This window comes from Gorilla gorilla, chromosome 2 (assembly GCF_029281585.2).
Source record: "Gorilla gorilla gorilla isolate KB3781 chromosome 2, NHGRI_mGorGor1-v2.1_pri, whole genome shotgun sequence".
Taxonomy (NCBI): domain Eukaryota; kingdom Metazoa; phylum Chordata; class Mammalia; order Primates; family Hominidae; genus Gorilla; species Gorilla gorilla.
Window position 1 is genome coordinate 37,349,107 of NC_086017.1, and position 14,017 is coordinate 37,363,123.

A 14,017-nucleotide genomic window follows, 5' to 3' on the forward strand; every position below is an offset into this window, starting at 1 on the left:
ACCTTTCTGCCCACCAGGGAAAGCAGACAAGAAAACAGGAAATTACTCTGCACTGGGTAAGGGCATTGATGGGAGTACAGGCAAACCCTGGTAGCTTCAGTCCTGGGGTCAGGGAAAGAGGCTCAAACATAGAAACTGCTAGGTGAGACCTAATGTACAAAAAGGAATAAAACTAGAGAAAGTGTGCAGATAGAGGAAACAGCACTCGAAGAACCAGGGGTAGAAGAGAATGGGACATTCCAGGAACTAAAACAAACTGGCTAAAGTGGAAGGTGGGGACTTTCTCCATTATGTTAATGAGTTCCAACATTTTTTGCATTTTTTGAGGGCAGTGAGAGCCATTTGGAGGGATTTAAGGCAAAGTGACTTGATCAGTCTTGTGTTTATGTAAGATCACTCAAACTGCAATGGAGAGAATAAAAATCCCAAAGGGCAGGATGAGAAAGTTTGGTAGGAAGACCCATCAAGGGCAAAGAAGAGGAAGCAGAGATTGGTTTGGGGATGTATGGGAGGCACTAGATAACTAGAGGGGCTTACATTAGGTAAGAAAGACCCAGGATATTAAAGATTAAGCCATGAAGAATTCATTTCAATATCAACTGCTGGTAGGCTGGGTGCAGTGGCTCACAACTGTAATCCTAGCACTTTGGAAGGCCGAGGTGGGTGGATTGCTTGAGGTCAGGAGTTAGAGACCCACCTGCCAACAAGGCAGGAGAATTCCTTGAACCCTGGGAGGTGGAGGTTGCGGTGAGCTGAGATTGCACCACTGCACTCCAGCCTGGGCAATAGAGTGAGACCCTGTCTCAAATAAATAAATAAATAAAATGAACTGCTGGAGGGGGACAAAATATATCAAACAAAACAGGCTGAAGCCTGCATTGTGTGTTTTATTTTGCTGGGGAGGACTAGGCTAGATTAGCAGCAGGCTGTCACCACGCATGTACTGTTCTGGAACTGTTACACAGCACTGAGGCTTAATAGTTGTTCTGGAGCCCATGACCAGCACTCAGCTCCACACCCTTTCTTACAAAAGAACTTACTCTGCAAAGCAAGTATAATAACCCTGAGGGCGGGCATAGTGGTACATACCTGTAATCCTAGCACTTTGGGAGGCTGACGCGGGTGGATCACCTGAGGTCAGGTGTTCAAAACCAGCCTGGCCAACATGGTGAAATCCCCTCTCTCTGAAAATACAAAAATTTAGCCAGGCATGGTGGTGGGTCCCTGTAATCCCAGCACTTGGGAGTTTGAGGCAGGAGAATCGCTCGAACTCAGGAGGCGGGAGTTGCAGTGAGCCGAGATGGTGCCACCGCACTCCAGCCTGGGCAACAGAGCAAGACTCCATCTCAAAAATAAAATAAAATAAAATAACCCAGAGGAAATGTTAACGGAGCAATTCTGTGGATAGACCAGAGTTAAAATACAAAGACACATGTTTCATCCTCTTTAAAAAGTGCAGGATAGGCCGGGCGCAGTGGCTAACACCTATGATCCCAACACTTCAGGAGGCCAAGGCGGGTGGATCACCTGAGGTCATGAGTTTGAGACCAGCCTGACCAATAAGGTGAAACCTGTCTCTACTACAAATACAAAAATTAGCCAGGCACAGTGGCGTGTGCCTGTAGTCCCAGCTACTCGGGAGGCTGAGACAGGAGAATTGCTTGAACCCAGGAGGCAGAGGTTGCAGTGAGCCAAGATCATGCCACTGCACTCCAGCCTGGGCAACAGAGCAAGACTCCGCCTCAAAAAAATAAAAATAAAATAAAGTGCAGGATATGTTCCTATGTTTAATCTTTAGGCCTAGTGCACACAGAATAGCACCAAGAGGGTAAATGTTGGAGAGACAGTATTCTAACATATCCAATTTGCCCTATAATTTGTTGAGCACAGGAAGTATCTACCGTGTTTTGAGAACTTCCTAACTAGTTTTCCTGGTGCAATAAGAGTGATTGATAGTTTCAAAATTAATTTTGCAATCTTGAATCTTCAGGTGTTTTCTGAACAGTGTGGCCAAAGCTACAGGGGACAAAAGAGATGATCAGAGGACCAGCAGTCTTGGCCTCTGGGAGATTGCTGGACATGCAGAATCACGGGTCTTTGTATACACTTAGGAAGCACTGCTCTGAAGATCTGCTTCCTGACCTTACGTAAATTATCATTTGAGTTGGAAAAACCATAGGGAACTACTGAAGGTAGAATTTAAAAAACTTCTATATAATGTATTATGAAATATAAGGGCTAGAAGGGTTAATGAGAGGGGGGCTATTAGCATCATTAATGTTCTCACGTGATATCAGAACACTAATTCTACTTTGGGTTGTTACAATTAATTGCTTTCGTGCCTTCTGAATTCAAAATTAGTACACTCCATAAAGTTTAGGAGCATGGACTACACATTTCTGTATTCCTCTCAACAGTCTGTACATAGTATATGAAGTACATAAAGATCTGTTAAGTAAATTTGATAATATGATCCGGCTGGTTGGTTGGGATTTTACAGATTAAATTTTTAGGGGGATTTTCTTAGTAAAAACATAAGAGAATGTTTAGGGTCATGGCATTTCTTGCTCTAGTCTTTATTTCATTTTGGGGGAGACACAGAATTGTTCTTCAGTCAGCTCTGTGTCAGAGGAGAGAGTAAAGCTGTTCCTTCATCATGCGATAGTAATCTGAGTCAAGGATATGAAACAAGCCCTTCAGGAAGTGAGCCAATTAAATGTTATTCTTCAGATATGAAGTTAATAAACAAAATATAGCTAAAGCATCAAAACTTTGGAGAATCTTATATTCCCTAAGTGGTAGAAATAAATTGATGTCCCATGATAAAAATAAACGAGATCCATGGGAAATTTTTCTTGTTCTTCCCCATCATGTTGTCTCATCTCTCACACATTATGCACAATGATATGAGAAAATCAGCAGAAGAACTTTTCTCCTTTCTTTCCTCTTTTGTTAGATGGTAAATACCAGCTGGAGCTTTGTGAGCAGTGAGTAATCCACCTGGCACAGAACCAAGGTAACTGCTACCTGAAAACTTTCCACTCTGCTGTTATCCTTCTGTTCAGGAATCATATAGTCCAAATGAATGAATGGAAGAAACCATCTCTGTGGGCTTTCATACATAGGACTTTTCCGGGAGCATTGAGTGCCTGGTTAAGCTGCTGTCAGCTTTCAGTTTTGCCCTTGTACCTAGTCCACACTGAAATGCTTAATCTCAGAACGGTTTCCTCTTGTTTCTCAGCACCCATCTGGGCACCCTCTCCCGGCCACAACTTGGTTTGTTCTCAGGGGATGGAAACTGACTATATCATAACAAGTAAAATATATTTAGGACTGCCAGTGTAGTAGAGGCCACAGTGACAGGTCCTTGCTCATATCTCTCAGGTCTTCCCTGCAAGCTTCCAGCTGTCAATACTTGCCTCTCTGCCCTCAGGCCATTTCCCCAAGCCCAAGGAGCCTGCTCTACCTGTGCACAAAACAGGCCTGAAGTTTAGAATTACTATGCCCAGGAGGAGCCATTACCAATGACCAATAAGTGCTGGTGATTGATACCCCAGCTTCCTAGTCCTTGAGCCAAGGTAATTCTAAAGTGTGTGTTTTATTTCACGGTGGGGCTAAGCTTCTAACGTACTTTTGAGTGTCTGCATTTTCTACCCCTGTGTCGTACACCTGCCATACCAGTGTTTCCTGCAACTTTCAAATAAACCACTAGTCCTCGAATCTTTGTCTCAGGGTCAGCTTCTGGCGGAACTCAAAGTGTGATGGTCAGTAGGCAAACAAAATATTCTCATAATGGATTCCAAAGCCAGATATACATAGATTTTGAATTTCCCAGGGGACAATTAAAAGTCAGCAATTCATAGATAAGCCAAGACTCAAAGTTGCTAAATCTAAATTCCTTTACTCACAGCATCAATATTCATCATACTGCCTCTTCATGCTCTGAGAGTGTTCTTCTGACTCAATGACCTCTGCTGGTAAATCGTTTAACAGAATGCATTTCCAATCATTTTAATGTGCTTTGAAGGTTACAGCCCAAGCCGCCAAACATGATTCACAGGTGTTTTCTATAACTCTAATTCTGATGTACCAAGTGACCTTGGCCATTACAATGCCTGTTTTCAACTAGAATGCACTGTGTTGTGAAACGATTATGACAAATAATTTTATACTTTAGTGTTATTTAATTATTTTTCAATTTCTTCTATATTTTCCCTTTTCCTCAAATACTGATTTATGCTTTTTTTCTCTTTCCTTTTTACTCGAATTTCTCCCCATTTCTATCCTGTTATTATTCTTTTTGTAACAAAATAATACAGTCCATCTAATATGCATACAGTGTATGTTATGTCCCTACCAGATCCCTTTCGGATCAAGGAACTCACTCCTCCAGCTGCTGGATATTGTCTGCTGATGGCTCACAACTCAGTTTCTCTCAAAGAATTGCCCTGGGCTGAAAGAAGTTATCTAGCCCAAAGTTATACTTCTCGGCCGGGCGCAATGGCTCACGCCTGTAATCCCAGCACTTTGGGAGGCCGAGGCGGGTGGATCAACCGAGATCAGGAGTTCGAGACCAGCCTGGACAACATGGTGAAACCTCGTCTCTACTAAAAATACAAAAATTAGCTGGGCGTGGTGGCATACGCCTGTAATCCCAGCTACTTGGGAGGCTGAGGCAGGAGAATCACTTGAACCCAGGAGGTGGAGGTTGCAGTGAGCCAAAATCGTGCCTTTGCAATCCAGCCTGGTGACAAAAGCAAGACTCCGTCTTAAAAGAAAAAGTTACACTCCTCCCTGGGGACAGCCAGCATCCAAAATGGCCCAGACACTTTGCCTCCATTTGGAACAACTTTGAAGGGCTACCACAGCTTCAAAGCTCTCTGTAGGATCAGCAGAGGCCTCTTTTGCAATTGCATAGGAGTTCAACTTCTGCTTTTGCCTAGTTCTGTTTTTTTTACTCTTCACAAGTGCTAATCCTGAAAGTGCACCGCAGTTAACCTTCTGCACAAAAATCTCAGACTCTCAGACTTTGTTTCCCAGGAAGCTCCCAGAAACTTCCAGATAAAATTAGAAAATTATGAGGGGATCAGGTGCAGTGGCTTACACCTGTAATCCCAGCACTTTGAGAGACCGAGGCAGGAGAATCGCTTGAGCCCAGGAGTTCAAGACCAGCCTGGGCAACATAGTAAGGCCCTGCGTTTTATTTATTTATTTATTTATTTATTTATTTATTTATTTATTTATTCTTTTGAGACAGAGTCTCACTCTGTCACCCAGGCTGGAGTGCAATGGTGCAATCTCGGCTCACTGCAAGCTCTGCCTCCTGGATTCAAGTGATTCTCCTGCCTCAGCCTACTGAGTAGCTGGGATTACAGGTGCCCGCCACCACGCCTGGCTAATTTTTGTATTTTTAGTACAGACAGAGTTTCACCATGTTGTCCAGGCTGGTCTCGAACTCCTGACCTCAGGTGATCCGCCAGCCTTTGCCTCCCAAAGTTCTGGGTTTATAGGCATGAACCACCATGCCTAGCCTGTGGCCCTGTCTTTAATAAAACAACTTGATGGACTGTCCTGGAGTAAAAAAATAAATACAACAACAACAACAACAACAACTAAAGGAAATCAAGAGGGATAAAAATGTCCTCATTTTAATCTATTATTTTTTGTGCACTCTGCCTAGTATATATAAGTTGGTATCACAAAAACTTAGAAAGTACAAATACAGGCCGGGCACGGTGGCTGACACCTGTAATCCCAGCACCTTGGGAGGCTGAGGCGGGCAGATCACCTGAGGTCCGGAGTTCGAGACCAGCCTGACCAATATAGTGAAACCCCATCTCTACTAAAAATACAAAAATTAGCCAGGCATGGTGGCAGGCGCCTGTAATCCCAGCTTCTTGGGAGGCTGAGGCAGGAGAATCACTTGAACCTAGGAGGTGGAGGTTGCAGTGAGCTGAGATTGTACCATTGCACTCCAGCCTGGCCAAAAAGAGTGAAACTCTGTCTCAGAAAAAAAAAAAAAAAAAGAAAGAAAGAAAGAAACAGAAGAAGGTAAAAGAGTTATATTTCTAAGGCGTATTTGCCATGCCTTCTGTGAAGGCACATCTGTTGGCACTGCTTCCTTTAATTGCAATACTTCAATTACTAGCCATTCCAATCAGTTAGTAGTTAGGGTGCTATGGCCTGAATGTTTATGCACTCCTCTCCCAATTTTTTTTTTTTTTTTTTGAGATGGAGTCTTACACTGTCACTCAGGTTGGAGTGCAGTGGTGTGATCTTAGCTCACTGCAACCTTCACCTCCCAGGTTCAAGCCATTCTTCTGCCTCAGCCTCCCTAGTAGCTGGAGTTATAGGTGCCTGCCACCACGCCCAGCTAATTTTTGTATTTTTAATAGAGATAGGGTTTTACCATGTTGCCCAGGCTGGTCTCAAACTCTTGACCTCAGGTGATCCACCCACCTCAGCCTCCCAAAGTGCTGGGATTACAGGTGTGAGCGACCGCGCCCAGCTCCTCTCCTAATTAATATGTTGAAACCCTGACCCCCAAGATGATGATATTAGGATATGAGGAATTTGAGAGGTGATTAGATCATGAAGCGCCCTCATGGATGGGATCCTTATAAAAGAGGCTGGAGAAAGCTCCCTTGCCCCTTGCACCATGTGAACTTATAGTGAAATTACCAAATTCTATGAGCCAGAAAGCAGGCTGTCACCAAACACTGAATTTGCCAGCATCTTGATCTTGGACTCCCAACCTCCAGAAATATGAAAAATAAATTTTTGTTGTTTATAAACCACCCAGTCTGTGGTAATTTGTTATAGCAATCCTAATGCACTCTGACATAGGCTCGTACTAACAGCTGTAATAAATAGACCTTAAAATATATAGTACTAAAACATAGTAACCATTTATTTCTTGCTCACCTAAGAGGTTGTTGTTGCTGAGGGGTGGTGGACCCTCTCTTTATCAGGGCCCCTTATGTTATGTTAAGTTTATTATGTAGCTCTCCTTTCCTCAAATCCTCACTGTCATCAGCATCTAGCCAGTAAAGGGGGAAGTAGAGCAGAGAAGAGACTTACATATTTCTTAAAATAATGTCATAGATCATTATTTTGTTCCATAGATCAGAATTTGTTCCATAGATCAGAATTCAGTTGTGTGGCCACAACTAACTACAAGGCAAGTTTAGAAAAATAGTCTAGTTGTGTGCTCAGCAAAAAGTGGAAACTCATTTTTGCTGCACAGTTGACAGACCCAGACACAGAGTCTTTGTGTAGCATAAGAAAGACAAATAAATACCAAGCTCTTCAAACCATACTAGATGGATCTTAAAGGTGCCAGTCGGCTGACTGCTAGAGTCAGTCAGTAGCAGAAATGCTTCGGATGAGAATCCACTTTCTTTAGCTGTCCTGAGAGTGCTTAAAACTTAGTATCTAAAAATAATTCTAACATTCAATAATAGTTGTACCAATATACCAAAGCAGGCCCCATAGTAAAGCACTCTGTCTGCTTCAAGACAGGATAGATGGCCTCTTAGGAACGGACTGAGTCGGCCTTTTCTCCCCCTTTCCCCTTCGAATGAATCAGCCACATTGTTTGGGAAGGCTTCTGAGACCATTATCTGGGTGTCTCATTGCTCTGACACTACCACTTTGGGTGCTAGAATTTCAATCATGAAGACCAATGAGACTTAACCAGTTCATTTTCTTAACATTTTGTCAACAAATGAAATATGATTTTCTTATAAAATGACTGTTAAGAAAAAAGTTATTTCTCTTGACCTATTCACACAAGTAAACAGTAAATCTTTCAGCATTCAAGCCAGAGATCAGAATTTTATTTGAAGAAGATGACAACTTTGTGGTTAATGGTATTCTTTTTGTACTTACTCGCTCTTCCAGATCAATGACAGAGAATAATTGGCCATTCTGTAGATGGCTTCACGAGAGAAGAACTTACAACCCATATTGGGTTTTTTGGTTTTTTTTTTTAGTTCGAAAAGGATGTTCCTGGGGGAAAATATAATCATGTTTATATTTCAGATGAAACTGTCTGTGTTGGAGGTTTTCAATTTGTAGCCTAAATGGTTGACTCAGACATGTCTACACATAGAACAGCCAAATAATAATTAAGAGCTATCAGTGAACACCACCACACTAGATATTATCAGTGTTTACCCGTAGTGTCTGCTCATATTTACAAATCACTTTATAATGTTCATGAAAGTATTTTCCCTCAATTATTTATTTCTAACTAGTCATGTAGCATGAGTGGATAATCTTTCTTTTTTAAAAATTGCTGATTACATTCCCTAAAGCAAAACCAAGTATGTAATTAATTTAGAGTTGTTTTTCCTTAAAGAAACATTAAACATCAAAATCATGTCCTTTTCCACCTAAGCAAACAAAAAAGTACATAATTCTTACAAAATGCTTTAAAATACCATTTATTTCCATTTTGTGGTGAGTTAGGAGAGAGGGGAGGAAATAGGAAGGGAGAAGGAAGAAGCAGGAGGCAGGGGTGGAAAGTAGAGACCTGGATAAAGGGATGAGAAGACATAAAAAGGAAAAGGAAAACATAAATGATCAAGGAATGAGTTGAGAGGGGAAACAAAGCAGGGGAGAGAATGAGAAAGAAAATGGAGGGAGAAGCTGGGCGCAGTGGCTCACACCTGTAAATCCCAGCACTTTGGGAGGCTGAGGTGGGCGGATCATCTGAGGTCAGGAGTTTGAGACCAGCCTGGCAAACATGATGAAACGCTGTTTCTACTAAAAATACAAAAATTAGCCAGGCATGGTGGTGCACACCTATAATCCCAGCTACTCAGGAGGCTCAGGCAGGAGAATCGCTTGAACCTGGGAGGTGGAGGTTGCAGTGAGCCAAGATCGCGCCACTGCTCTCCAGCCTGGGCAACAAGGGTGAAACTCCACCTCAAAAAAAAAAAAAAAAAAAAAAAAGGGGGGGACATTTGGATAAAGTGAAGAGCAGAACCTACCTATTAGGGAAGGGAAATGGATTGGGTTTCCTACCCTGTCTGTAGACTCCATGAAGAACCACGTCTCTCCAGCCAGAAAGATATTCTTGCTTAAGTAACTCCTTACAACCTACTTCTTCATAAATTTTGTAGATTCTTTCTTAAAAATTGAAATATAATTTACACACCATAGAATTCATCCTTTTAAAATATATAGCTCAGGATTTGTGGTAAGTTCACAAGGTTATGCAATCTCCACCACTAATTAATTTAAGAATATTTTCATACTTACCTAGGAGGTGAAATACCATCATCACAAAGGTGATTTTCCCAGGGTGAGGCTTATTCATTGCACTCTGGATGTGGTGATCCCTGCAATTTCCCCAAATGTGGAGAACTCAACTGCATAATCTTTGGCAGTGGGAAACTGTGTTCATACTCTCTTCTGTAACAACAACAACGAAAAAAATATATATATATATTTATCACCCCTAGGAAATCTTGTGTTTTACTACATTAGCAGTAACTCTCCATCTTTTCCTCCCTCTAGCTCCTGGAAACCAATAATCTCTTTTCTGTCTCTATAGATTTGCATATTCTGGAAATTTCTTTTCTTTTCTTTTCTTTTCTTTTCTTTTTTTTTTTTTTGAAACAAGGTTTTGCTCTTGTTGCCCAGGCTGAAGTGCAATCACGCAATCTCGGCTCACTGCAACCTCCGCTTCCCAGGTTCAAGCGATTCTCCTGCCTAAGCCTCCTGAGTAGCTGGGATTATAGGTGCCTGCCACCACATCTGGTTAATTTTTGTATTTTTAGTAGGGACGGGGTTTCACCATATTGTCCAGGCAGGTCTTGAACTCCTGACCTCAGGTGATCCACCAGCCTTGGCCTCCCAAAGTGCTGGGATTGCAGGCGTGAGCCACCATGCCCGGCCTGGAAATTTCATATAAACAAAATCATCAAATATGTGGCATTTGGTGCATGCCTTCTTTCACTTATCATAATGTTTTTAATATTTATCCATGTTATAGCATGTATTACTATTTCATCCTTTTTTTTTTTTTTTTTGAGATGGAGTCTCGCTCTGTCACCCAGGCTGGAGTGCAGTGGTGTAATCTTGGCTCACTGCAACTTCTGCCTCCTGGGTTCAAGCAATTCTCCTGCCTCAGCCTCCTGAGTAGCTGGAATTACAGGTGCCCGTCACCATGCTTGGCTAATTTTTGTATTCTTAGTAGAGACAGGGTTTCACCATGTTGGCTAGGCTGGTCTCGAACTCTTGACCTCATGATCCACCCGCCTCGGCCTTCCAAAGTGCTGGGATTACAGGCATGAGCCACCACACCTGGCCTGTAGTGACTTTTAAAATCAAAACATATGAGTCCTCTAAGTTTGTTCTCTTTCAAGATTGTTCTCACTATTTTGGTTTCCTTTTGGATTTCCATATGAATTTCAGCATCACTTTGTCAATATCTGCAAAGAAGCTAGCTGGGAATTTGATAGGGATCAAATTAAATCTTTAGATCAATTTAGGAAATACTGCCTTTTTAACAATATTTTACAATATTTAACAAAATTAAGTCTTCTGATCCATGAATGTGAGATGTTTTTCCATTCATTTAAGTCTTCTTTAGTCTATTTCAACATGTGTTTGCTTTTTTCATTTGTTTGTTTGTTTTCAGACAAGATGTACCTCTGTCACCCAGGCTGGCATGCAGTGGCACAATTACAGCTCACTACAGACTTGATCACCCAGGCTCAAGTGATCCTCCCACCTCAGCCTCCTTAGTAGCTGAGACCACAGGCATGCACTATCATGCCTCGCTAATTTTTCACTATTTATTTATTTATTTGAGACAGAGTCTCACTCTGTCGCCCAGGTTGGAGTGCAGAGGTGCGATCTCGGCTCACCGCAACCTCTGCCTCCCAAGTTCAAGCGATTCTCCTGCCTCAGCCTCCCGAGTAGCTGGGATTACAGGCATGTGCCACCATGCCCAGATAATTTTTGTATTTTTAGTAGAGACGGAGTTTCACCATGTTGGCCAGGCTGGTCTTGAACTTCTGACCTCAGGTGATCTGCCCGCCTTGGCCTACCAAAGTGCTGGGATTATAAGCATGAGCTACCTCACCCGGCCAAATTTTTCACTTTTTGTAGAGATGAAATCTCACTATGTTTCTCAGGCTGGTCTCAAACTCCTGAACTCAAGTGATCCTCCTGCCTTGGCCTTTCAAAGTACTAGTACTATTTCAACATGTTTTGTAATTTTTTTAGCAACAGAGTCTCACTCTGTCACCCAGGCTAGAGTGCAGTGGCACAATCATAGCTCACTGCAGCTTTGAACTCCTGGGCTCAAGCAATCCCCCTGCCTCAGCCTCCCAAGCAGCTGGGACTAGAGGAGTGTGCCATCATGCCCAGCTAAATTTTTAATTTTTTGTAGTGATGAGGTTCTCACTGTGTTGCCCAGGCTGGTCTTAAACTCCTGGCCTCAAATGATTCTCCTACCATGGCCTCCCAAAGTACTGGGATTACAGGTGTGAGCCACTGTACCTGGTAAGAGTATATGTTTTGCACTTCTTTTGTTTAGTTTATTCCTAAACATTTTCTTTTTATGCTGAATGAAATTATTTTCTAAGTTTCATTTTCAGATTGCCAGTGTATAGAAAAACAATTGATTTTTATATATTGATCTTGTATCCTACAAACTTGCTGAACTCATTTATTAGCCCTAACAGTTTTTTGCAGATTCTCTAGAATTCTCTATATTTCATGTATGTATGTATGTAAAAAGGGATAGTTTTAGCCCTTCCTTAACAATCTGGCAATCTGGGTGCCTGGGACTACAGGTACGCACCACCATGACCGGCTAATTTTTGTATTTTTTGAAGAGATGGGGTTTTTGCCATGTTGTCCAAGCTGTTCTCCCACTCCTGAGCTCAAGTGATCTACCTGCCTTAGCCTCCCAAAGTGCTGAGATTACAGGTACCAGCCACTGGACCTGGCTGCCCTTTTAGTTATTTTTCCTGCCTAATCACCCTGGTTAGAATATCTAGGACAACGGTACATAGAAATGGTAAGAATGAGCTGGGCGCGGTAGCTTACGCCTGTAATCCCAGCACTTTGGGAGGCTGAGGTGGGAGGATCACTTGAGTCTGGGAAGTCGAGGCTGCAGTAAGCCATGATTGTGCCACTGCACTCTAGCCTGGGTGACAAAGCAAGACCCTGTCTCCAAAAAAAATTTTTTTTAAAAAGAGCTAAAAGGCACCGAGATTGCCGGATTGTAAAGGAAGGGCTAAAACTATCCCTTTTTACATACATACATACATGAAATATAGAGAATTCTAGAGAATCTGCAAAAAACTGTTAGGGCTAATAAATGAGTTCAGCAAGTTTGTAGGATACAAGATCAATATATAAAAATCAATTGTTTTTCTATACACTGGCAATCTGAAAATGAAACTTAGAAAATAATTTCATTCAGCATAAAAAGAAAATGTTTAGGAATAAACTAAACAAAAGAAGTGCAAAACATATACTCTTACCAGGTACAGTGGCTCACACCTGTAATCCCAGTACTTTGGGAGGCCATGGTAGGAGAATCATTTGAGGCCAGGAGTTTAAGACCAGCCTGGGCAACACAGTGAGAACCTCATCACTACAAAAAATTAAAAATTTAGCTGGGCATGATGGCACACTCCTCTAGTCCCAGCTGCTTGGGAGGCTGAGGCAGGGGGATTGCTTGAGCCCAGGAGTTCAAAGCTGCAGTGAGCTATGATTGTGCCACTGCACTCTAGCCTGGGTGACAGAGTGAGACTCTGTTGCTAAAAAAATTACAAAACATGTTGAAATAGTACTAGTACTTTGAAAGGCCAAGGCAGGAGGATCACTTGAGTTCAGGAGTTTGAGACCAGCCTGAGAAACATAGTGAGACTTCATCTCTACAAAAAGTGAAAAATTTGGCTGGGTGAGGTGGCTTATGCCTATAATCCCAGCACTTTGGTAGGCCAAGGCGGGCAGATCACCTGAGGTCAGGAGTTCGAGACCAGCCTGGCCAACATGGTGAAATTCCGTCTCTACTAAAAATGTAAAAATTATCTGGGCGTAGTGGTGGGAGCCTGTAATCTCAGCTACCTGGGAGGCTGAGGCAGGAGAATTGCTTTAACCTGGGAGGCAGAGGTTGCAGTGAGCTGAGTTCATGCCATTGCACCCCAGCCTGGGCAACAAGAGTGAAACTCTGTCTCAAAAAAAAAAAAAAAAGAAAGAAAGAAAGAAATGGCAGGAATGGACATCCCTTGTTCCTGGTCTTCCGGGGAAAGCATTTTGTCCTCCACCATTAGGTATGGTGGTAGCCGTGTGATTTTTGTTGATGACCTTTATCAGATTGAGGAAGTTATTTTTCTTTTCTTTTCTTTTCTTTTCTTTTCTTTTCTTTTTATTATACTTTAAGTTTTAGGGTACATGTGCACAACGTGCAGGTTAGTTACATACGTATACACGTGCCATGTTGGTGTGCTGAACCCAGTAACTCGTCATTTAACATTAGGTATATCTCCAAATGCTATCCCTCCCCCACCCCCACCCCACAACAGGCCCCGGTGTGTGATGTTCCCTGAGGAAGTTATTTTTCTATTTGTATTGAGTGTTTTTATTCAAAAAGAGTGTTGGATTTTGTCAAATGCTTTTCTGCATCTACTGAGACGATCATATGATTTTGGTTTTTATTCTATTAATATGGTACATTATATTCATTTATTTTGTACATCAAACCAATCTTACATTCCTGGGATAAACTTCACTTAGTTATGGTGCATAATCCTCTTTTTTTTTTTCTTTTTTGAGATGGAGTCTCACTTTGTTGCCCAGGCTGGAGTGCAGTGGCGTGGTCTCGGCTCACTGCAAGCTGCGCCTCCCAGGTTCACGCCATTCTCCTGCGTCTGCCTCCCGAGTAGCTGGGACTGCAGGCGCCCGCCACCACACCCGGCTAATTTTTTTGTATTTTTAGCAGAGACTGGGTTTCACTGTGTTAGCCAGGATGGTCTCGATCTCCTGA

General features: G+C 42.3%; 1 non-coding gene across 1 annotated transcript; it reads left to right on the forward strand.

The window, feature by feature from the left end:
• The first annotated feature begins 9,259 nt into the window (after nucleotides 1-9,259).
• LOC115934252 (U1 spliceosomal RNA) lies at nucleotides 9,260-9,423 on the forward strand. Its single transcript, XR_004070068.1, has one exon. It is a non-coding gene; the product is annotated as a U1 spliceosomal RNA (small nuclear RNA).
• The last annotated feature ends 4,594 nt before the right edge of the window (nucleotides 9,424-14,017 follow it).